Source organism: Triticum aestivum, chromosome 3A, assembly GCF_018294505.1.
Source record: "Triticum aestivum cultivar Chinese Spring chromosome 3A, IWGSC CS RefSeq v2.1, whole genome shotgun sequence".
In the NCBI taxonomy this organism is placed as follows: Eukaryota; Viridiplantae; Streptophyta; class Magnoliopsida; order Poales; family Poaceae; genus Triticum; species Triticum aestivum.
In genome coordinates this window covers 84,480,808-84,505,254 of record NC_057800.1, presented here as the reverse complement: position 1 = coordinate 84,505,254, position 24,447 = coordinate 84,480,808, and positions in this window count along the sequence as shown.

Here is a 24,447-nt window from a genome sequence, read left to right as displayed (position 1 = left end):
GTCCAACTACGGTACCAAAATAAAAGATCAACCCAACATGCGACACGGTCCCGATCGCCCCAACTGGGCACCACTACTGATCATCAGGGAAAGACACATAGTAACGGCGTGAGTCTTCGTCGAACTCCCACTTGAGCTCAAGTGCATCATCTAGAACGGAGTCATCGGGCCATGCATCTGGTTTGGAAGTAATCTGTGAGCCACATGGACTCAGCAATCTTGCACCCTCGCGATCAAGACTATTTAAGCTTATAGGTAAGGAAAGGTAATATGTGGAGCTGCAGCAAGCGACTAGCATATATGGTGGATAACCTGTTCGCAAAAGAGAGAGAGAAGAGAAGGCAAAGCACGAACGAAGAACTATAGAACCAGCTACGGCAAACATTACTCCAACACCGTGTTCACTTCCCGGACTCCGCCGAGAAGAGACCATCACGGTTACACACTCAGTTGATTCATTTTATTTAAGTTAAGGTTCAAGTTATCTACAACCGGACATTAACAAATTCCCATTTGCCCATAACCGCAGGCACAACTTTCGAAAGTTCAAATTCCTGCACGGGAGTCCCAACTTAGCCCATGACAAGCTCTCACGGTCAACGAAGGATATACCTTCTCCCGAGACATTCTAATCAGACTCGGCATCCCGATTCTACAAGACAACCCTGACAAGTTAAAACAAATCCAGCAACACCGCCCGAATGTGCCGACAAATCCCGATAGGAGATGCACATATCTCGTTCTCAGGGCACACTCAGATGAGACATCCTACGAGTAAAACCAAACCTCAAGTTGCCCCGAGGTGGCCCCGCAGTCTGCTCGGTCAGACCAACACTCAGAGGAGCACTGGCCCGGGGGGGGGGGGGGTTTAAATAAGATGACCCTCGGGCTCCAGAAACCCAAGGGAAAAAGAGGCTAGGTGGCAAATGGTAAAACCAAGGTTGGGCATTGCTGGAGGAGTTTTATTCAAGGCGGACTGTCAAGGGGTTCCCATTATTACCCAACCGTGTAAGGAACGCAAAATCCGGGAACATAACACCGATATGACGGAAACTAGGGCGGCAAGAGTGGAACAAAACACTAGGCAAAAGGCTGAGCCTTCCACCCTTTACCAAGTATATAGATGCATTAAGATAACAAGATAATATAGTGATATCCCAACAAGAAAATAATGTTCCCACAAGGAACGATCTCCAATCTTCACCTCCAACTAGCAACGCTATAAGAGGGGTTGAGCAAAGCGGTAACATAGCCAATCAACGGTTTGCTAGGACATGGTGGGTTAGAGGTTTGACATGGCAATTTGGGAGGCATGATAAGCAAGTGGTAGGCATCGTAGCATAGGCATAGCAAAAGAGCGAGCATCTAGCAAAGCAAAGATAGAAGTGATTTCGAGGGTATGATCATCTTGCCTGCAAAGTTGTCAGAGTTGACTGGATCCTCGAAAGAAAACTCAACGGGATCCTCGTTAGCGAACTCGTCTCCCGGCTCTACCCAAACAAGACAAACAAGCAAAAGGAACACAATCAACCACGTGCAAAGCTCAAACAACATGATGCAAACATGGTATGCTATGCGGGATGCGACATGTGATGCATATGCAAGATTTGACAAGGAATGAATGAACCTGGCCTCAACTTGGAAATCTAAGAGTGCCACTGGAAAGGTGAGGTGATTTCGGTTGAAAACGATATAAAGATCGCCGGAATCGGATGCACGGTTTGGAAATGGCAAGCAAAACAAATATGGCACCGGTCTGCGATAAACAGCAAGTAGCCATCTAAATGCAACAAGTTAAATATGCTACAACACTCAAACATGGCAAAAAAATACATGGCAGGGATCCACTCATAATTCTTGACAAAAGATGAACACTGAGCTATGGCCAATTCATCCATTAACAGGTTCAAACAAGCATGGGAAAAGTGCAATTGGTAAACAGGTTTCAGACTTAGTGAAATTAACACTAGTCTGGAATCTCAGATCAGGTAGCACACTTTGGAGCATGAAAACTATATGATACAGGAACTTAACATGTCATACTAAGGCATGACCTGGAGCTACTCAACGATCTTAACAAAAGTCCCTTAGTGGCCTTGAGCCAAAAGGGATCAGAAAATACAATTGCAAGCATGTGAACATGGCAAAAACATAATCAGATCTCAGACTCAGTGAAAAACTGGAGCATGCAAATCTGTTAATGAGTAGGCATGTTCACGAGCTCGATGCACTCACTACAGAGCAAGGCATGACAATCTAAGCATACACCCATGAAGAATACACATTATATAAGCAAGACATGGCAAGAACAACAAAATAGCATGCACGGATCAACAACCACATCCTCGGCAAAATCGCCAACAAGTAGACAATCTGCCCAGATTCATGAAGTAGCAAAAGTAGAGCTCGATTGACTCAAGCTAGGGTGCTCCATAATTGCAAACAAAGACATGGATGGATAGAGCACAACAAGATTAACAAATCATACTTACTGATCATCCTCAAGAGAGGCACGGATCACTAGGAAACAACATGAACATATGACATGTTGATAAAAACAAATCAAGGACTTAGTGAAATTGCTAAGTCCCTGAAATCAGCACTAACGAATGCACCACTTTGCAAGCTTGTGCTAGTCACCGCAAATATCGCAAAAATACATGGATAACACCTCTGTAAAGATGGCAAAACAAAAAACAAAACACATGTAGAGCTCAGGAGCATATCGTGCACACAATAATCGTGCCAAAAATGACAAATAGCTATTTGGTGCAGCAGATCTGACAATTAACTCAAATAGCACTCTTCCAACAGCATTTCGGGCATCAAGATGAACTCAAATAAAAACGATGCAATGCGATGAAACGATGTACTCTCTGAGACGAACATTTTGATATGATACACGTCCAAAACGGATCTACGGATGCAAAGTTACGGCATGAGGAACATAGCAAAATAATTAGGGTTAGGGATAAAAGTCAACCCGAGATCCAGATCTGGATCTGGGGTACTGTAGCAGCCCGGTTCCCGAGGATCGCCCGGGAGGTCGGCGCCGTAGTTGTCGGGGGCGGCCGGAGTGAGGGGGGTCGGCGCCGGAGGCCTGCGGCGGCGCGGTGGCGTCCGGTGGCGGCGCTCGCCGCTACGGGAGGAGGAGGCGGGCGGGGCGAGGCCGGGGCGGCGCGGCGGAGCGATGAGGCGGCGCCGGAGTTCACCGGAGACGGCGCCGCACGGCGAAGTGGCGGCCGGGCGCGGGGAAGAAGCCGGGCGGCGGGGCGCGGCGACTCTGGCCCAGGCGGGAGCGGCTTCGGGCCGGGACGGGCCGGCGGCGGGAGGAGCCCGGTGTGCCACGTGGCGGAGCCTCAGTGGCCGCGGGCATGGCGGACACGGTGTCCAGTGCGGCGGACATGTCCGGCTCACGACGGGCGATTTTTAGGGTTTGGGGACGAAGGAGATCCGGGAATTCGGAGGAGGGCCTATTTATAGGCATAGGAGGAGCTAGGAGAGTCCAAATGAGGTGCGGTTTTCGGCCACGCGATCGTGATCGAACGCTCTAGAAGATGGAGAGGGTTTTGGGCCAAATTGAAGGGGTGTTGGGCTGCAACACACACGAGGCCTTCTCGGTCTCTTGGTTAGCCGTTGGAACATCTAACGAAGTCCAAATGGTACGAAACTTGACAGGCGGTTTACCGGTAGTAAACCAAGGCCGCTTGGCAATTCTTGGTCTAATCCGGAAATGTTTAACCCCCACACACGAAAAGAAGGGAGAAATGACCACCGGAGGAGATAGGAGCGCCGGAATGCAAAACGAACAACGTGGAAAATGCTCGAATGCATGAGACGAACACGTATGCAAATGCAATGCACATGATGACATGATATGAGATGCATGACAACGACAACAACACACGGAGACAAAAACCCGAACCTGAGGAAATAAAATAACTTAGCGCCGGAAATGGCAAGAGTTGGAGTACATATTAGGTAAATTACATCCGGGGTGTTACAATAGCACCCCTGGTAAACCCTAATCCACCGCGGGTCCCGCCAACTGGGTCGTTTCAACCGATCACTTTGACCATCGGGATTACTCAGCAAAGTATCCGGCGTGAGGATGGGTGCCCCGGTATTAGGACCCAATAATGACGGGAATACCACTTACACGAGTCCTGATGGACGGTGGGCAAGCAGTTTAAACCTGAATATACCAGGATACCAATCTGCAAATGGGGGATAGACCCAACGAAAATTTGCCTAAGCAATACTACCCTTAAAGGAGTAATGCTAGTCCAGGGGCTCATTGCACGGGCTCCCTGCTACTAAAGGTTATATTCGGCTTCCTCGATAACTCCCTTAGCAAACATTTAACCTTCCACATTGCTCCGTTCCAATGCGGTTATCAAGCACTACTTGGACGCGAAGCTTTTGCTCGCTTTAATGCAATACCGCATTACATTTCCCTCACACTCAAGATGCCCGGTCCACGTGGCATCATTACAGTGAACGGAAGTATTAAGCGATCTTTGCGCGCTGAAGAGAATGTGACTGCCTTGGCAGCCACACACTAAAAACAGCCTCACCAACTAAAGCATTTGATAGGTCGTCAAGACCACGGACGCGGTTAGACGAGTCCGGCGCCGCTATATGTAATTTGTACCTGATTGATGGCCACGCCCCTATTATAAATACAAGGGGATCAACGCACGCACACAAGTGGCAATTTCTACTCATTTCTAGTTATACATGTTTTCTTTAAAAACTATCTTTTTGCACGACAACTTTTTCACCTAAGTTCCTCTCTTTTACAGATGGTCATCGTGCTACACCCGTCCAGGATACGGCACAACGGAGACACAGGCGCAGACGTGCAGCAGGGACCCGCTCCAAGGATTCTTTTTAGATTAAGACCCTGCGTAAACCTTTTTTACTGTCTCTTGTTGATACACATCCTTCGAATTCTCAGTACAATTGAGAAGGATGCTAACGTCTTGGCATGTGGCCACGTCAGAGTATTGCACGTACCTAGACACAAGGGGCTTCTTACAAAGGGCACTATTTAGGCCCGGTTTATACCATAAAGACCGAATACCTTAGGGAGTGTTCGGCGTCACGAGTTTGGCCTTATATGCATCAGCTCTGAATCATTGTCTTTGGTCAAATGTTGGGTTTGCCCGGCTCCTGTGATTTGGTGCCTTACGTTCCGCTTTATCGGCTAAGGCAGCACCAGGAGAACTACTGCAATTGTGCCCTGGTTCATCCGGACGAGCACCTCAGTAGAGAAAGCCGAAAACTGACTGTCATGATATAGCGTGAGACTGGTCAACCACTCGATGACCTATCAGAATGTTAGAATTCCTCCGCCTTAACGAAGGGCTGTTATCCGGCCAGGCATGTACGCACCCCGAGATCGGGAGAGTGCGGAGCCACCAGGGGCTATCTAGTAGTCCCACTATCAAACTCCTATGGCTAAGTGAAAGTGTTAAAGCATTATAGTCCGGTTGCCTCGTTCGCTGCGCTATCACCTCCTTAATAGGACCAAGACATTGGGTTAAGTGTGAACACCCGTTTTTTGCGAGCACCTCCGCATTATATGCGTGGGGGTTGAAGCCAACGACTGCAATCTTTCAGGTTATATACATATATACATAAACGGTCGCACAGGAGGCATCACATTACTTTCCGGCAAAAGTATAAATGCAGCCTTACCATATTTCATAAAAACATTATGTTTACAATGGGAATACATGTCATTCAAACATAATATTCTTCGACCACTGGGACTCTATCAAACGAGCACCCTCAAGAACCTCTTCAAAATAGTGCTCGACAGCTACTCGGCCCATGGCCGAACCTTGCACCGCAATAGTGGTAGCATCCATATCCGCCCAGTATGCCTTGACACGGGCAAAGGCCATCCGCGAGCCTTCTATGCACGCTGACCTCTTCATCGCATTGATGCACGGCACCGCGCCAAGGAACTGCCGCACTAAGCTGAAATAGTTGTTCGGCTTCGGCTTCTCCGGCCACAACTGACCTACAACAGACCTCATGGCGAGTCCGGACAACCTATTAAGTTCGGCCCATTCAGCTAGCTGATCAGTCAAGGGAAGCGGACTCTCTGGAATGTTGAATTGCGACCAGAATAGCTTGTCCACTTCACGACCTGATTGATCTTGGAAGTATTCGACCGCATCGACAGCGCTCGCCGCCAAATCCATATATGCGTCTGCCAAACTCCACAGCCGATCCAGAGGGGCATACCGCGGATCTCCAAACTTCCTCTGCAGCAGAAAGGGCTTCCCAGCCGCAATATCCCCGGCTTCGCGCAGCTCCTCCTTCTTCACCCTCATAGCAGAGCGACTGTCTTTGGTCGCCATAGTGGCCTTCTCCAGGTCCGCTACCTTCACTCGGTTCTCCTCCTCAAGGAACTGGCAATGGTCGGTAGTGCCTTTTAATTCTACGGCCATCTTGGCCATCTTTTCTTTTCTTTCGCAATGGGCGGCCTTCTCGGCTCTTAACTCCTCGGCCGCCTTCAAAGCAGCCGCAATACTAACCCTCACTTGTTCCTTGGCTCGGGCGAGCTCCGCCCTAAGGGTCTCCACGGTGGCAGCTCCGTCTGCAGTCACAATATATTAAAGATACTGGCATCATGCTGCTCTTATTGTGTGACAATCACCAAAAAACATTACTTACCCTATGATTCGTCAAGCCGCTTGTTAACAAGCTCGATGTCGGCATCTACCGCATCCAGTTGCCGTTTTAATTTGGCAAACTCACTAGTCCAGCTAGCCACCGGAGCTTCCACCACCTGCACATAAAGGCGGTCTGGTTATTGCCTGGGACTATGATCCTCTATTCCCCGCCGTTCTCGACGACAACCAGAGTCTCAGGGGCTACTATCTACACAGGGCACACCTAACATGTGCGGTACTATCACATATTATCTCACGTACCTCAAAGCCTATCAGTAGACTCATAAAGGCTTCATGTAATCCGCTTTCGGTGGACGAAATTCTTTCCATCACCGTACCCATGAGCGCACGGTGTTCTTCTGAGATGGCCGCTCGCCCCAACAGCTCCCTCAGAATGTCTGACCGCATACCAGACGGTGTCGGACTCTTTTGTTTGCTCTCTTCGAGAGCCGGACGTTGGGGACTTCGGGGGTCTATGGGATTATCTTCTGGCCTCACCGGATTCGGAGAGGCCCTCCATGACGACACTTCGGGGTCGCCCGCTTCTTGAGCGGAGGAGTCCGGGGGAGGCGTTTCGCTCTCCATCATCTCCGGAAGAAGATCCCCCGAAGACGAGCTCAGCTGAGAAGGGCTAAGACCCGAACTGCAAGATATATGCAGCGGTTATTTTCTCAGAAGAAAGATAGTATACCTTCACTATTAAAGCATTTTTTGGATCACTTACGACTCGTTGGAGGGCTGATTCCCCCGCGGACTTTGTGCGTCAAGAGCACCCCCCGAGGCAGGACCCTCTGTTGGAGACTTCTTCTCCCATTTGGAGGCCTCGGCTTCCGGATACTCGGAAGCACTCCTCTTCCTCCCCCGGTTATCCTCCTTTATGGAGGCGCTCATTCCCTCGGTTGGAACTGGCAGCGATGGGGGCCCTCTTCAGCCCATATTATTCCCCTCTGTATCTTCCTTCGAGGGCTCCGGGCAAGGTGCGAGATCGAGCATCTTTTCCAATACCGGATTTTCCAAACCCTCAGGGAGGGGGGCCGAACACCGAATCATCTTCGCCTTTGTTAGCCAGTCCTGGTCAAAGAGCGATCTCTCAGAAATAACTTCATAATGAATAAAAGACGGTGTGTTCGGCTAGAGGATTTCTTACTTGTTCGGCGGTGCGGTTATAGCTAAGGCCCACGTCCTCGGTAGTATCCGGACACTCTATTTGAGGTCCAAAGAATAACTTGTACATCTCCTCGTGCGTCAGGCCGAGGAAACTTTGAATGGCACGCGGTCCTTCTGGGTTGAACTCCCACAAGCGAAGGGGCCGGCGTTTGCAAGGCTGGACTCGACGAACCAGCATAACTTGCATTACCACAACCAAATTAAAATCTCCCTCGAAGAGATCTTGAATGCGGCTTTGCAGTATAGGCACGTCCTTGGTTGGACCCCAACTCAGACCTCTGCTAATCAATGACATCAGTTGTGGTGGGGGGCCCGAGCGTAAAGCGGGGCAGCCGCCCACTTGGCATTTCTGGGAGCCATGACGTAAAACCACTCCCGTTGCCATAATTTGGACACCTCTGGAAAGGAACCTTTCGGCCATGGTGCTCCTGCCATCTTGCCTATTGACGCACCTCCACACGCTGCATGTTGCCCCTCGATCATCTTTGGCTTCACTTCAAAGGTCTTGAGCCACATGCCGAAGTGAGGGGTAATGCGGAGGAAGGCCTCACACACGACAATAAATGTCGAGATGTGGAGAAAGGAGTCCGGAGCTAGATCGTGGAAATCTAGCCCGTAATAGAACATCAAACTCCTGACGAAGGGATCCAGAGTGAGGCTTAGGCCTTGGAGGAAGTGGGAGACGAACACGACATTCTCGTCGGGTTCGAGAGTGGGGACGACCTGCCCTCGAGCAGGCAGCCGATGCGAAACCTCGGCGGTCAGGTATCTGGCCTCCCTCAACTTCTTGATATCCTCTTCCATGACGGAGGAGGGCATCCACCGGCCTTGAAGGCTGGATCCGGACATGATTGAAGATCCGGAGCACCTGACCTGGGTTTGGGTGTTAGAACTCGAGGCGGGGGAGGCTTCGATTGAGCACGAGAGGGAAAAAGCGAAAACCTTGTCCCTTTATAAAGAGGGTGAATATCAAGCGTCCTCTCCGTAGCTGTTTGGGACTTGCCTACAATCTAGGAGTCCTAGACACGGTTGGGTTACCCACGACCGTATTAATGAGAATCCCGTAATTGGGGGGAACACGATCTCTGCTTTGACAAGACGTGTCAAGAAACCGCCTCGCGTTATGTGTGGAGCTGGTTGAAGAAAAACGGTTCAAATAATCACCGGGCCATGACATAACGTCATGCTGCCAAAACAAGTCAGCAAATTAGATTTGTGAAAATATTATTCTCTCTACGGTGGTATGTGGAACTTATTTTGCAGGGTCGGACACTATCCTTGTATTCAAATTCTTTCATGGTGTATTCGGAGGAGGAACCCGCCTTGCAATGCCGAAGACAATACTGCGTGCCGGACTCATCGTCATTGAAGCCTGGTTCAGGGGCTACTGAGGGAGTCCTGGATCAGGGGGTCTCCGGACAGCCGGACTATATCCTTTGGCCGGACTGTTAGACTATGAAGATACAAGATTTAAGACTTCGTCTCGTGTTCGGATAGGACTCTACTTGGCGTGGAAGGCAAGCTAGGCAATACAAATATGGATATCTCCTCCTTTTTAACCGACCTTGTGTAACCCTAACCCTCTCCGGTGTCTATATAAATCGGAGTGTTTTAGTCCGTAGGGGACAACAACCACAACATACAATCATACCATAGGCTAGCTTCTAGGGTTTAGCCTCTCTGATCTCGTGGTAGATCTACTCTTGTACTACCCATATCATCAATATTAATCAAGAAGGACGTAGGGTTTTACCTCCATCAAGAGGGCCCGAACCTAGGTAAAACATTGTGTCCCCTACCTCCTATTACCATCCGGCCTAGACACATAGTTCGGGACCCCCTACCCGAGATCCGCCGGTTTTGACACCGACACCGATGCTGAATCTTGTGAAATTAATACTGCTCTACTGAATCTTGTCATGAAAGATCCGTTTTCCGGCCTTCCTAGTGAAGATGCCGCTACCCATCTAAATAGCTTCGTTGATTTGTGTGACATGCAAAAGAAGAAAGATGTGGATAATGATATTGTTAAATTGAAGCTATTTCCTTTTTCGCTTAGAGATCGTACTAAAGCTTGGTTTTCGTCTTTGCCTAAAAATAGTATTGATTCATGGAATAAGTGCAAAGATGCTTTTATCTCTAAGTATTTTCCTCCCACTAAGATCATCTCTCTTACAAACGATATTGTGAATTTTAAGCAACTTGATCATGAACATGTTGCATAAGCTTGGGAGAGAATGAAACTAATGATACGTAATTGCCCTACTCATGGTTTAAATTTGTGGATGATTATACAAAATATGCCGGATTGAATTTTGCTTCTAGAAATCTTTTAGATTCGGCCGCGGGAGGCACTTTTATGGAAATCACTTTAGGAGAAGCTACTAAACTCCTAGATAATATTATGGTTAATTATTCTCAATGGCATACTGAAAGATCTACTAATAAAAAGGTGCATGGGATAGAAGAAATTAATGTTTTGAGTGGAAAGATGGATGAACTTATGAAATTATTTGCTAATAAGAGTGTTTCTTCTGATCCTAATGATATGCCCTTGTCTACTTTGATTGAGAATAATAATGAATCTATGGATGTGAATTTTGTTGGTAGGAACAATTTTGGTAACAATGAGTATAGAGGAAATTTCAACCCTAGGCCTTATCCTAGTAATCCCTCTAATAATTATGGTAATTCCTACAACAATTCTTATGGAAATTATAATAATATGCCCTCTGATTTTGAATCTAATATTAAAGAATTTATTACTTCGCAAAAGAATTTCAATGCTTTGATTGAAGAAAAATTGCTTAAGATTGATGATTTGGCTAGGAACGTTGATAGAATTACTCTTGATGTTGATTCTTTTAAACTTAGATCTATTCCACCTAAGCATGATGTCAATTAGTCTCTCAAATCCATGAGAATTTCCATTGATGAGTGCAAATAAAGAACCGCTAGGATGCGTGCTAAGAAAGATGCCTTTATAAGAGTGTGTTCTTGTAGTTCCTATGAAAATAAAGAGGAAGATCTAAAAGTTATTGATGTGTCCCCTATTAAATCTTTGTTTTGCAATATGAATCTTGATAATGATGGGACTGAATATGATCCACCTTTACCTAGAAGGCGTTCCAAGAATTCGGAATTTTTTGATCTTGATGCTAAAATTGATAAAAGTGGGATTGAAGAAATTAAAACCCTAGATGTTGCTAAAACCATTATTATGGATTTCAAGGAATTTAACTATGAAAATTGCTCTTTGATTGATTGTATTTCCTTGTTGCAATCCGTGCTAAATTCTCCTCATGCTTATAGTCAAAATAAAGCGTTTACTAAACACATCGTTGATGCCTTGATGCAATCTTATGAAGAAAAACTTGAATTGGAAGTTTCTATCCCTAGAAAGATTTATGATGAGTGGGAACAAACTATTAAAATTAAAATTAAAGATCATGAATGCTATGTTTTATGTGATTTGGGTGGTAGTGTTTCCACGATTCCAAAGACTTTGTGTGATTTGTTAGGTTTCCGTGATGTTGATGATTGCTCTTTAAACTTGCACCTTGCGGATTCCACTATTAAAAAACCTGTGGGAAGAATTAATGATGTTCTTATTGTTGCAAATAGGAATTATGTTCCCGTATATTTTATTGTTCTTGACATAGATTGCAATCCTTCATGTCCTATTATTCTTGGTAGACCTTTCCTTAGAACGATTGGTGCAATTATTGATATGATGGAAGGAAATATTAGATTCCAATTTATATTAAGGAAAGGCATGGAACACTTTCCTAGAAAGAAAATTAAATTACCTTATGAATATATTATGAGAGCCACTTATGGATTGCCTACCAAAGATGGCAATACCTAGATCTATCCTTGCTTGTTATGCCTAGCTAGGGGCGTTAAACGATAGCGCTTGTTGGGAGGCAACCCAATTTTATTTTTATTCCTTGCTTTTTGCTCCTGTTTAGTAATAAATAATTTATCTAGCCTATGTTTTGGTTGTGTTTTTTGTGTTTAATTAGTGTTTGTACCAAGTAGAACCGTTGGGAAGACTTGGGGAAAGTCTTGTTACACTCGCTGTAAAAAACAGAAACTTTAGCGCTCACGAGAAATGCTGTCATTTTTATTTGAAAAGATATATTTAGTTAATTATTTTTTCAGATGATTAATAGATAAATTTCTCACTCCCAGAAATTTATTTTAGAATCTTTGGGGTTCCAGATCTTTCGCTAGCTACAGATTACTACAGACTGTTCTGTTTTTGACAGATTCGGTTTTTCGTGTGTTGTTTGCTTATTTTGATGAATCTATTGCTAGTAAAATAGTTTATAAACCATACAGAAGTTGGAATACAGTAGGTATAACACCAATATAGATAAATAATGAGTTCATTACAGTACCTTGAAGTGGTCTTTTGTTTTCTTTCGCTAACGAAGCTCATGAGATTTTCTACTTTAAGTTTTGTGTTGTGAAGTTTTCAAGTTTTGGGTAAAGATTTGATGGATTATGGAACAAGGAGTGGCAAGAGCCTAAGCTTGGGGATTCCCATGGCACCCCCAAGATAATCTAAGGACACCTAAAAGCCAAAGCTTGGGGATGCCCCGGAAGGCATCCCCTCTTTCGTCTACTTCTATCGGTAACTTTACTTGGAGCTATATTTTTATTCGCCACATGATATGTGTTTTGCTTGGAGCGTATTGTATGATTTGAGTCTTTATTTGTTAGTTTACCACAATCATCCTTTCTTTACACACCTTTTGAGAGATCCATACATGATTTGAAATTTGTTAGAATACTCTATGTGCTTCGCTTATATCTTTTGAGTTATGTAGTTTTGCTCTAGTACTTCACTTATATCTTTTAGAGCACGGTGGTGGATTTGTTTTATAGAAACTATTGATCTCTCATGCCTCACTTAGATTATTTTGAGAGTCCTTAAATAGCATGGTAATTTGCTTAAAATCCTAATATGCTTGGTATACAAGATTAATAATAAAACTTTCTTATGAGTGTGTTGAATACTATGAGAAGTTCGATGCTTGATAATTGTTTTGAGATATGAAGATGGTGATATTAAAGTTGTGCTAGTTGAGTAGTTGTGAATTTGAGAAATAATTGTGTTAAAGTTTGTGATTCCCGTAGCATGCACGTATGGTGAGCCATTATGTGACGAAGTCGAAGCATGATTTATTTTTTGTTTTTCTTCCTTATGAGTGGCGGTCGGGGACGAGCGATGGTCTTTTCCTACCAATCTATCCCCCTAGGAGCATGCACGTAATACTTTGTTTTGATAAATTGTAGATTTTTTCAATAAGTATATGAGTTCTTTATGACTAATGTTGAGTCCATAGATTATACGCACTCTCACCATTCCACCTTTACTAGCCTCTCTAATACCGCACACCTTTCGCCGGTATCATACACCCACCATATACCTTCCTCAAAATAGCCACCATACCTACCTATTATGGCATTTCCATAGCCATTCCAAGATATATTGCCATGCAACTTTCCACCGTTCCATTTATTATGACACACTCCATCATTGTCATATTTCTTAGCATGATCATGTAGTTGACATCGTATTTGTGGCAAAGCCACCATTCATAATTCTCTCATACGTCACTCTTGATTCATTGCATATCTCGGCACACCGCCGGAGGCATTCATATAGAGTCATATTTTGTTCTAAGTATCAAGTTGTAATTCTTGAGTTGTAAGAAAAATAAAAGTGTGATGATCATCATTATTAGAGCATTGTCCCAGTGAGGAAAGGATGATGGAGACTATGATTCCCCCACAAGTCGGGATGAGAATCCGGACGAAAAAGAAAGAAAGAAAAGAGGCCATAAAAAAGAGAAAAGGCCCAAATAAAAAAAGAAAAAGAAAAAAAATGAAAAATGGGAGAAAAAGAGAGAAGGGACAATGTTACTATCCTTTTACCACACTTGTGCTTCAAAGTAGCACCATGATCTTCATAGTAGAGAGTCTCTCATGTTATCACTTTCATATACTAGTGGGAATTTTTCATTATAGAACTTGGCTTGTATATTCCAATGATGGGCTTCCTCAAATCGCCCTAGGTCTTCATGAGCAACCAAGTTGGATGCACACCCACTTAGTTTCTTTTTGAGCTTTCATATACTTACAGCTCTAGTGCATCCGTTGCATGGAAATCCCTACTCACTCACATTGATATCTATTTATGGGCATCTCCATAGACCGTTGATACGCCTAGTTGATGTGAGACTATCTTCCCCTTTTTGTCTTCTCCACAACCACTGTTCTATTCCACCTATAGTGTTATGTCCATGGCTCGCCCTCATGTATTGCGTGAAAATTGAAAAAGTTTTGAGAATGTCAAAAGTATGAAACAATTGCTTGGCTTGTCATCGGGGTTGTGCATGATTTAAATATTTTATGTGGTGAAGATAGAGCATAGCCAAACTATATGATTTTGTAGGGATAAATTTCTTTGGCCATGTTATTTTGAGAAGACATAATTGCTTTGTTAGTATGCTTGAAGTATTATTATTTTTATGTCAATATTAAACTTTTGTCTTGAATCTTTCGGATCTGAATATTCATACCACAATTAAGAAGAATTACATTAAAATTATCCCAAGTAGCACCCTGCAACAAATAATTCTGTTTTTATCATTTACCTACTCGAGGAAGAGCAGGAATTAAGCTTGGGGATGCTTGATACGTCTCCAACGTATCTATAATTTTTGATTGCTCCATGCTATATTATCTACTGTTTTGGACATTATTGGGCTTTATTATCCACTTTTATATTATTTTTGGGACTAACCTATTAACTGGAGGCCCACCCAGAATTGTTGTTTTTTTGCCTGTTTTAGGGTTTCGAAGAAAAGGAATATCAAACAGAGTACAAACGGAATGAAACCTTCGGGAACGTGATTTTCTCAACAAACAAGACCCGGGAGACTTGGACCCTACGTCAAGACACAAAAGAGGAGGCCACGAGGTAGGGGGCGCGCCTACCCCCCAGGCACGCCCTCCACCCTCGTGGGCCCCTTGTTGCTCCACCGACATACTCCTTCCTCCTATATATACCTATATATCCCCAAACGATCAGATACGGAGCCCAAAACCTAATTCCACCGCCGCAACTTTCTGTATCCATGAGATCCCATCTTGGGGCCTGTTCCAGAGCTCCGCCGAAGGGGGCATTGATCACGGAGGGCTTCTACATCAACACCATAGCCTCTCCGATCAAGTGTGAGTAGTTCACCTCAGACCTACGGGTCCATAGTTATTAGCTATATGGCTTCTTCTCTCTTTTTGGATCTCAATACAATGTTCTCCCCCTCTCTTGTGGAGAACTATTCGATGTAATCTTCTTTTGCGGTGTGTTTGTTGAGATCGATGAATTGTGGGTTTATGATCAAGTCTATCTATGAATAATATTTGAATCTTCTTTGAATTCTTTTATGTATGATTGGTTATATTTGCAAGTCTCTTCGAACTATCAGTTTGGTTTGGCCTACTAGATTGATCTTCCTTGCAATGGGAGAAGTGCTTAGCTTTGGGTTCAATCTTGTAGTGTCCTTTCCCAGTGACAGTAGGGGCAGCAAGGCACGTATTGTATTGTTGCCATCGAGGATAACAAGATGGGGTTTTCATCATATTGCATGAGTCTATCCCTCTATATCATGTCATCTTGCTTAAGGCGTTACTCTGTTTTTAACTCAATACTCTAGATGCATGCTGGATAGCGGTCGATGAGTGGAGTAATAGTAGTAGATGCAGGCAGGAGTCGGTCTACTTGTCTCGGACGTGATGCCTATATACATGATCATACCTAGATATTCTCATAACTATGCTCAATTCTGTCAATTGCTCAACAGTAATTTGTTCACCCACCGTAGAATACTTATGCTCTCGAGAGAAGCCACTAGTGAAACCTATGTCCTCGGGTCTATCTTTATCATATTAATCTCCTACTACTTAGTTATTTCCTTTGCTTTTTACTTTGCCTTTATTTTACTTCGCATCTTTATCACAAAAATACCAAAAATATTATCTTATCATATCTATCAGATCTCACTCTCGTAAGCAGCCGTGTAGGGATTGACAACCCTATTCATGTTGGTTGCGAGGATTTATTTGTTTTGTGCAGGTACGAGGGACTCGCGCGTAGCCTCCTACTGGATTGATACCCTGGTTCTCAAAAACTGAGGGAAGTACTTACGCTACTTTGCTGCATCATCCCTTCCTCTTCGGGGAAATCCAATGCAGTGCTCAAGAGGCAGCAACTCATAATACCGATCATCACCGAATGTTAAGTGTGTGGACCCTACGGGTTCGAGAACTATGTAGACATGACCGAGACACATCTCCGGTCAATAACCAATAGCGGAACCTGGATGTTCATATTGGCTCCCACATATTCTAAGAAGATCTTTATCGGTCAAACCGCATTTAGATATACGTTGTTCCCTTTGTCATCGGTATGTTACTTGCCCGAGATTCGATCGTCGGTATCTCAATACCTAGGTCAATCTCGTTACCGGCAACTCTCTTTACTCGTTCCATAATGCATCATCCTGTAACTAACTCATTAGCACATTACTTGCAAGGTTTATAGTGATGTGCATTACCGAGAAGGCCTAGAGATACCTCTCCCATACTTAGAGTGACAAATCCTAATCTCGATCTATGCCAACTCAACAAACACCATCGAAGATACCTGTAGAGCATATTTATAGTCACCCAGTTATGTTGTGACGTTTGATAGCACACTAAGTGTTCCTCCGGTATTCGGGATTTGCATGATCTCATAGTCATAGGAACATGTATAAGTTATGGAGAAAGCAATAGCAACAAACTAAACAATCATCGTGCTAAGCAATCAGATGGGTCAAGTCAATCACATCATTCTCTAATGATGTGATCCTGTTAATCAAATGACAACTCATGTCTATGGTTAGGAAACATAACCATCATTGATTCAACGAGCTAGTCAAGTAGAGGCATACTAGTGACACTCTGTTTGTCTATGTATTCACACATGTACTAAGTTTCCGGTTAATACAATTCTAGCATGAATAATAAACATTTATCATATGATATAAGGAAATATAAATAACAACTTTATTATTGCCTCTAGGGCATATTTCCTTCACCCAGATCCATGATGAAAGTACCAGGGCACGCATCGGAACCCCTCCGGTACACTACAGCTTAGGCACGACCAACTTGGGCCACCTCCATGCGCGATGACTCCCGGGCCCATGTCGGTGGCACAACCTCCAGCGCAATCGGATCTTACGACCTACGCCCAACTGGAGCCTCCTCTCTCTGACATGCCCATACTCGACCTTCCATGATGCTTTTGGCCTCCTGAAGGTGCTACCACAACCGTGCCTGACAAACAGCACAATGTTGTTGACCAGTTCAGACCTTCAGCTGACGGTAACCAAGGTAGGGCTCACTACTCAGTCTTTAATTAGCCTCGCATCCACCCTTCTATTTTGTTTATGGATCTGGGCACCAAGGGATTGGAAGTATATTATTTAGATGCATTACTTTGTAATTGTAGTTGTACTGATGTTGGTTCCTGACGGATATACCATGGTTTTCCCTTCTGCGGAAGTGCAAAACTCGATTACCTAGCTCGTGTGATGTTGAGGCCAACATTATTAGAAGAGTTTCAGAAACAGTAAACTAGCACAATGCCATTTTGGCTTGCATCCACCGTTCCATTCAATCATGCGTAATGCGAAGCTAATGAGCGTGAAACTATGAAGTACCCCTCACAAAGGCAAATGGTGTAATGTTTATGCAGTTTCTCAGTGTTGTAGAATTGTGATCAATTCGGTGAGTATGTCTGTTGTATCCTTCCAACTACTTTATTCTTATGCCACAAAGGCAAGTTTATATGCCTTTTCTTTGCATTGCTTAGTGTTGTATTATTGGAGAATAATTTAAAGGTACAATAGTGTGTGTTTTGTGATCGTAACCAAATGCATCTTGCTTGAATTGGTTGAGCCTTCTTTTTTGAAAAGGAAGAGTTTAATTTTACTTATTTTGATAGGCATTTGTACCGAAGATCTAAATCAACAAAAAGTGACTCTCCCTACTGATTTATGCATGGACTCATCCACTCAACCAGGGATTGAATTTTAATTCTTTCGCACGAACTCAGAAAGAGGCTAAAATGAGATGAAATATGATTCACAAGCTTTTTTACACCAAAGAATGCATATACGTTCTGCATGATACATTTTAGTTCAACATCACACATATCTTTGATGTGCGATCTGCTCAAAGGAACCCTTCAATTTGCTTCCACTTTTCCATTAGATAAAGTTAGTAGGCTATGTTATCTTGATTAGATTTTCTGCACTTTTTCTACACACAAGGAGCTCCTAATGGTTACTTCACATATCAAGGACCAGGTAAAGCAGACCACCCATTTGATTATCTAATCTTGATGCATTTTTTAATTTATTTTCTCTGATTAGCTATTCTTTCCAGATAGTTTTGTCAGCAAAGCTCAAACTACCATTTTCGGTTCCAAGTTTTATATCATCACAGACATAACGAGTAACAATAAATAAAATTAAGAGCACACAAATAGACAGATTAACGAGGATATTGTTTCAAGTGTGATCCCTCTTCCCCCAAATAGTTACTGACAACATTTTCATTTTGTTTCATATGGTATACATCTAACATTTCTGGCAGCATTTAGACTGAATTGGAGGGCGAGAACAAACTTTGGATGCTAAGTTTCCCTTTTTCTGTGATTTGAGGGCTTCATGTCATGTATCTTTCTTTCAGGTTTGAAGGTTCTTGATTGTACTTCAGAAAGAACATTTAGTTATAGCCAAATTCTACTCATGCATGTACAGAATATCGACAAATGTAACATGCTCATTTTATTGTTATAGCAATTCAAAATATCTATAAATGTGTGATATCTAAATGTGGCCAAGATTGTTATAATGCATACATGACACTTCCACATCAGTACATTATTTTCTATCAACACCTACTACAATAAAGCCTTTAGTCCCAAATAAGTTGGGGTAGGCTAGAGGTGAAACCCATAAGATCTCGCAACCAACTCATGGCTCTGGCACATGGATAGCAAGCTTCCATGCACCCCCTGTCCATAGCTAGCTCTTTGGTGATACTTCAATCCTTCAGGTCTCTCTTAACAGACTCCTCCCATGTCAAATTCGGTCTACCCCACCCTTTCTTGACATTCTCTGCACGCTTTAGCCGCCCGCTATGCACTGGAGCTTCTCGAGGCCTGCCCTGAATATTCCCAAACCATCTCAGACGATGTTGGACAAGCTTCTCTTCAATTGGTGCTACCCCAACTCTATCTTGTATATCATCATTACGGACTCGATCCTTCCTTGTGTGGCCACACACCCATCTCAACATACACATCTCCGCCACACGTAACTGTTGAACATGTCGCCTTTGAGTCGGCCAACACTCAGCGCCATACAACATTGCGGGTCGAACCGCCGTCCTGTAGAACTTGCCTTTTAGCTTTTATGGCACTCTCTTGTCATAGAGAATGCAAGAAGCTTGGCGCCACTTCATCCATCCAGCTTTGATTCGATGGTTCACATCTTCATCAATACCCCATCCTCCTGCAGCATTGACCCCAAATACCCAAAAGGTGTCCTTCCGGGGTACCACCTGGCCATCAAGGCTAACCTCCTCCTCCTCACACCTAGTAGTACTGAAACCGTACATCATGTACTCGGTTTTACTTTACTAAGCCTAAACCCTTTCGATTCCAAAGTTTGTCTCCATAACTCTAACTTCCTATTTACCCCCGTCCGACTATCGTCAACTAGCACCACATCATCCGCAAAGAGCATACACCATGGGATATCTCCTTGTATATCCCTTGTGACCTCATCCATCACCAATGCAAAAAGATAAGGGCTCAAAGCTGACACCTGGTGCAGTCCTATCTTAATCGGGAAGTCATCAGTGTTGACATCACTTGTTCGAACACTTGTCACAACATTATCATACATGTCCATGATGAGGGTAATGTACTTTGTTGGGACTTTGTGTTTCTCCAAGGCCCACCACATGACATTCCACGATATCTTATCATAAGCCTTCTCCAAGTCAATGAACACCATATGCAAGTCCTTCTTTTGCTCCCTATATCTCCCCATAAGTTGTCGTACCAAGAAAATGGCTTCCATGGTCGACCTCCCAGGCATGAAACCAAACTGATTTTTGGTCACGCTTGTCATTCTTCTTAAGTGGTGCTCAATGACTCTCTCCCATAGCTTCATTGTATGGCTCATCAGGTTAATTCCATGGTAATTAGTACAACTCTGAAAACCCCCCTTGTTCTTGAAGATTGGTACTAATATACTTCGTATTCATTCTTCTGGCATCTTGTTTCCCCAAAAAATGAGGTTAAAAAGCTTGGCTAGCCATACTATCGCTATGTCCCCGAGACCTTTCCACACCTTAATGGGGATACAATCAGGGCCCATCGCCTTGCCTCCTTTCATCCTTTTTAAAGCCTCCTTGACCTCAGACTCCTGGATTCTCCACACAAAACGCATGCTAGTCTCATCAAAGGAGTCGTCCAGTTCAATGGTAGAACTCTCATTCTCCCCATTGAATAGCTTGTCAAACTACTCCCGCCATCTATGCTTAATCTCCTCGTCCTTCACCAAGAGTTGGCCTGCTTCGTCCTTGATGCATTTGACTTGGCCAATATCCCTCATCTTCCTCTCTCGGATCTTGGCCATCTTATAGATGTCCCTTTCGCCTTCCTTCGTGCCTAACCATTGGTAGAGGTCCTCATATGCCCAACCCCTTGCTTCACCGACAGCTCGCTTTGCAGCCTTCTTCGCCATCTTGTACTTCTCTACGTTTTCTGCACTCCTATCCAGGTATAGGCGTCTAAAGCAATCTTTCTTCTCTTTAATCGCCTTCCGGACATCATCATTCCACCATCAGGTATCCTTATCTTCGCTTCTCCTTCCCCTAGACACTCCAAACTCCTCCGAGGCCACCTTACGAATGCAAGTCACCATCCTCATAGTACGTAGGTTCGTCATGGTCAAGTAACATGACGTCCAGAATAGGATTACTGAACCACTCTGGTGCGGATCTCACTCTGGTTGACTTACGAGGTTCGGTAGTAACTTGATCAGAAGTTTCATGATCATCATCATTAGCTTCCTCACTTACTGGTGTAGGAACCACTAGAACTGATTTCAGTGATGAACTACTTTTCAATAAGGGAGCAGGTACAATTACCTCATCAAGTTCTCCTTTCCTCCCACTCACTTCTTTCGAGAGAAACTCCTTCTCTAGAAAGGATCCATTCTTAGCAACGAATATCTTGCCTTCGGATCTGTGATAGAAGGTGTACCCAACAGTCTCCTTTGGGTATCCTATGAAGACACATTTCTCCGATTTGGGTTCGAGCTTATCAGGTTGAAGTTTCTTCACATAAGCATCACAGCCCCAAACTTTAAGAAACGACAACTTGGGTTTCCTGCTAAACCAGAGTTCATAAGGTGTCGTCTCAACGGATTTAGATGGTGCCCTATTTAACGTGAATGTATCTATCTCTAAAGCATAACCCAAAACGATAGCGGTAAATCAGTAAGAGACATCAGAGATCGCACCATATCTATTAAAGTATGATTACGACATTCAGACACACCATTACGCTGTGGTGTTCTGGGTGGCGTGAGTTGCGAAACTATTCCACATTGTTTCAAATGAAGACCAAACTCGTAACTCAAATATTCTCCTCCATGATCGAATCGTAGAAACTTTATTTTCTTTGTTATGATGATTTTCCACTTCACTCTAAAATTCTTTGAACTTTTCAAATGTTTCAGACTTTGTTTCATTAAGTAGATATACCCATATATGCTCAAATCATCTGTGAAGGTGAGAAAATAACGATATCCGCCGCGAGCCTCAATGTTCATTGGACCACATACATCAGTATGTATGATTTCCAGTAACTCTGTTGCTCGCTTCATTGTTCCGCAGAATGGAGTTTTAGTCATCTTGCCCATGAGGCATGGTTCGCAAGTACCAAGTGATTCATAATGAAGTGATTCCAGAAGTCCATCAGAATGGAGTATCTTCATGCGCTTTACACCAATATGACCCAAATGACAGTGCCACAAATAGTTGCACTATCATTATCAACTCTGCATCTTTTGCCTTCAATACTATGAACATGTGTATCACTACTATCAAGATTTAGTAAAAATAGACCACTCTTTAAGGGTGCATGACCATAAAAGATATTACTCATATAAATATAACAACCATTATTCTCTGATTTAAATGAATAACTGTCTCGCATCCAACAAGATCCAGATATAATGTTCATGCTCAACGCTGGCACCAAATAACAATTATTTAGGTCTAAAACTAATCTCGAAGGTGGATGTAGAGGTAGCGTGCCGACGGGATCACATCAACTTTGGAACCATTTCCCACGCGCATCGTCACCTCGTCCTTAGCCAATCTTTGCTTAATCCGTAGCCCCTATTTCGACTTGCAAATGTTAGCAACTAAACCAATATCAAATACCCAGGCACTACTGCAAGCATTAGTAAGGTACACATCAATAACATGTATATCAAATATACCTTTCACTTTGCCATCCTTCTTTTTCGCCAAATACTTGGGGCAGTTCCGCTTCCAGTGACCAGTCCCTTTGCAGTGGAAGCACTCAGTCTCAGGCTTATGTCCAGACTTGGGTTTCTTCACTTGAGCAGCAATAGGCTTGCTGTTCTTCTTGAAGTTCCCCTTCTTCCCTTTACCCTTTTTCTTGAAATTGGTGGTCTTGTTGACCATCAACACTTGATGCTCCTTCTTGATTTCTACCTCCGCAGCCTTTAGCATTGCGAAGAGCTTAGGAATCGTTTTATCCATCCCTTGCATATTATAGTTCATCATGAAGCTCTTGTAGCTTGGTGGTAGTGATCGAAGAACTCTGTCAGTGACACTATCATTAGGAAGATTAACTCCCAGCTGAGTCAAGTGGTTGTGGTACCCAGACATTCTGAGTATATGTTCACTGACAGAACTATTCTCCTCCATTTTGCAGCTGTAGAACTTATTGGAGACTTCATATCTCTCAATCCGGGCATTTGCTTGAAATATTATCTTCAACTCCTGGAACATCTCATATGATCCATGACGTTCAAAACGTCGTTGAAGTCCCAGTTCTAAGCCGTAAAGCATGGCACACTGAACTATCGAGTAGTCATCAGCTTTGGTCTGCCAGGTGTTCACAACATCTGGCATTGCTCCTGCAGCAGGTTTGTCACCTAGCGGTGCTTCCATGACGTAATTCTTCTGTGTAGCAATGAGGATAATCCTCAAGTTACGGACCCAGTCCGTGTAGTTGCTACCATCATCTTTCAACTTAGCTTTCTCTAAGAACGCATTAAAATTCAATGGAACAACAGCACGGGCCATCTATCGACAACAACATAGACATGCAAAATACTATCAGGTACTAAGTTCATGATAAATTAAAGTTCAATTAATCAAATTACTTAAGAACTCCCACTTAGATAGACATCTCTCTAATCATCTAAGTGATCACGTGATCCATATCAACTAAACCATGTTCGATCATCACGTGAGATGGAGTAGTTTTCAATGGTGAACATCACTATGTTGATCATATCTACTCTATGATTCACGCTCGACCTTTCGGTCTTAGTGTTCTGAGGCCATATCTGCATATGCTAGGCTCGTCAAGTTTAACCGAGTATTCCGGGTGTGCAAAACTGGCTTGCACCCGTCGTATGTGAACGTAGAGCTTATCACACCTGATCATCACGTCGTGTCTCGGCACGACGAACTGTAGCAATGGTGCATACTCAGGGAGAACACTTATACCTTGAAATTTAGTGAGAAATCATCTTATAATGCTACCGCCAAACTAAGCAAAATAAGATGCATAAAGGATAAACATCACATGCAATCAATAGAAGTGATATGATATGGCCATCATCATCTTGTGCCTTTGATCTCCATCTCCAAAGCACCGTCATGATCACCATCATCACCGGCTTGACACCTTGTTCTTCGTCGAAGCATCGTTCTCGTCTCGCCAACTATTGCTTCTACGACTATCGCTACCGCTTAGAGATAAAGTAAAGCAATTAGATGGCGATTGCAATTCATATAATAAAGCAACAACCATATGGCTCCTGCCAGTTGCCGATAACTGTGTTACAAAACATGATCATCTCATACAATAAAATTTGGAATCATGTCTTGACCATATCACATCACAACATGCCCTGCAAAAACAAGTTAGACGTCCTCTACTTTGCTGTTGCAAGTTTTATGTGGCTGCTACGGGCTGAGCAAGAACCGTTCTTACCTACACATCAAAAACCACAACGCGGTATAGTGATTGCTTTTTGATCTTCAGAAAGAACCCTGTTCATTGAATCCGATTCAACTAAAGTTGGAGAAACTGACACCCACCAGCCACCTGTGTGCGAAGCACGTCCGTAGAACCAGTCTCACGTAAGCATACACCGTAATGTCGATCTGAGCCGCTTCA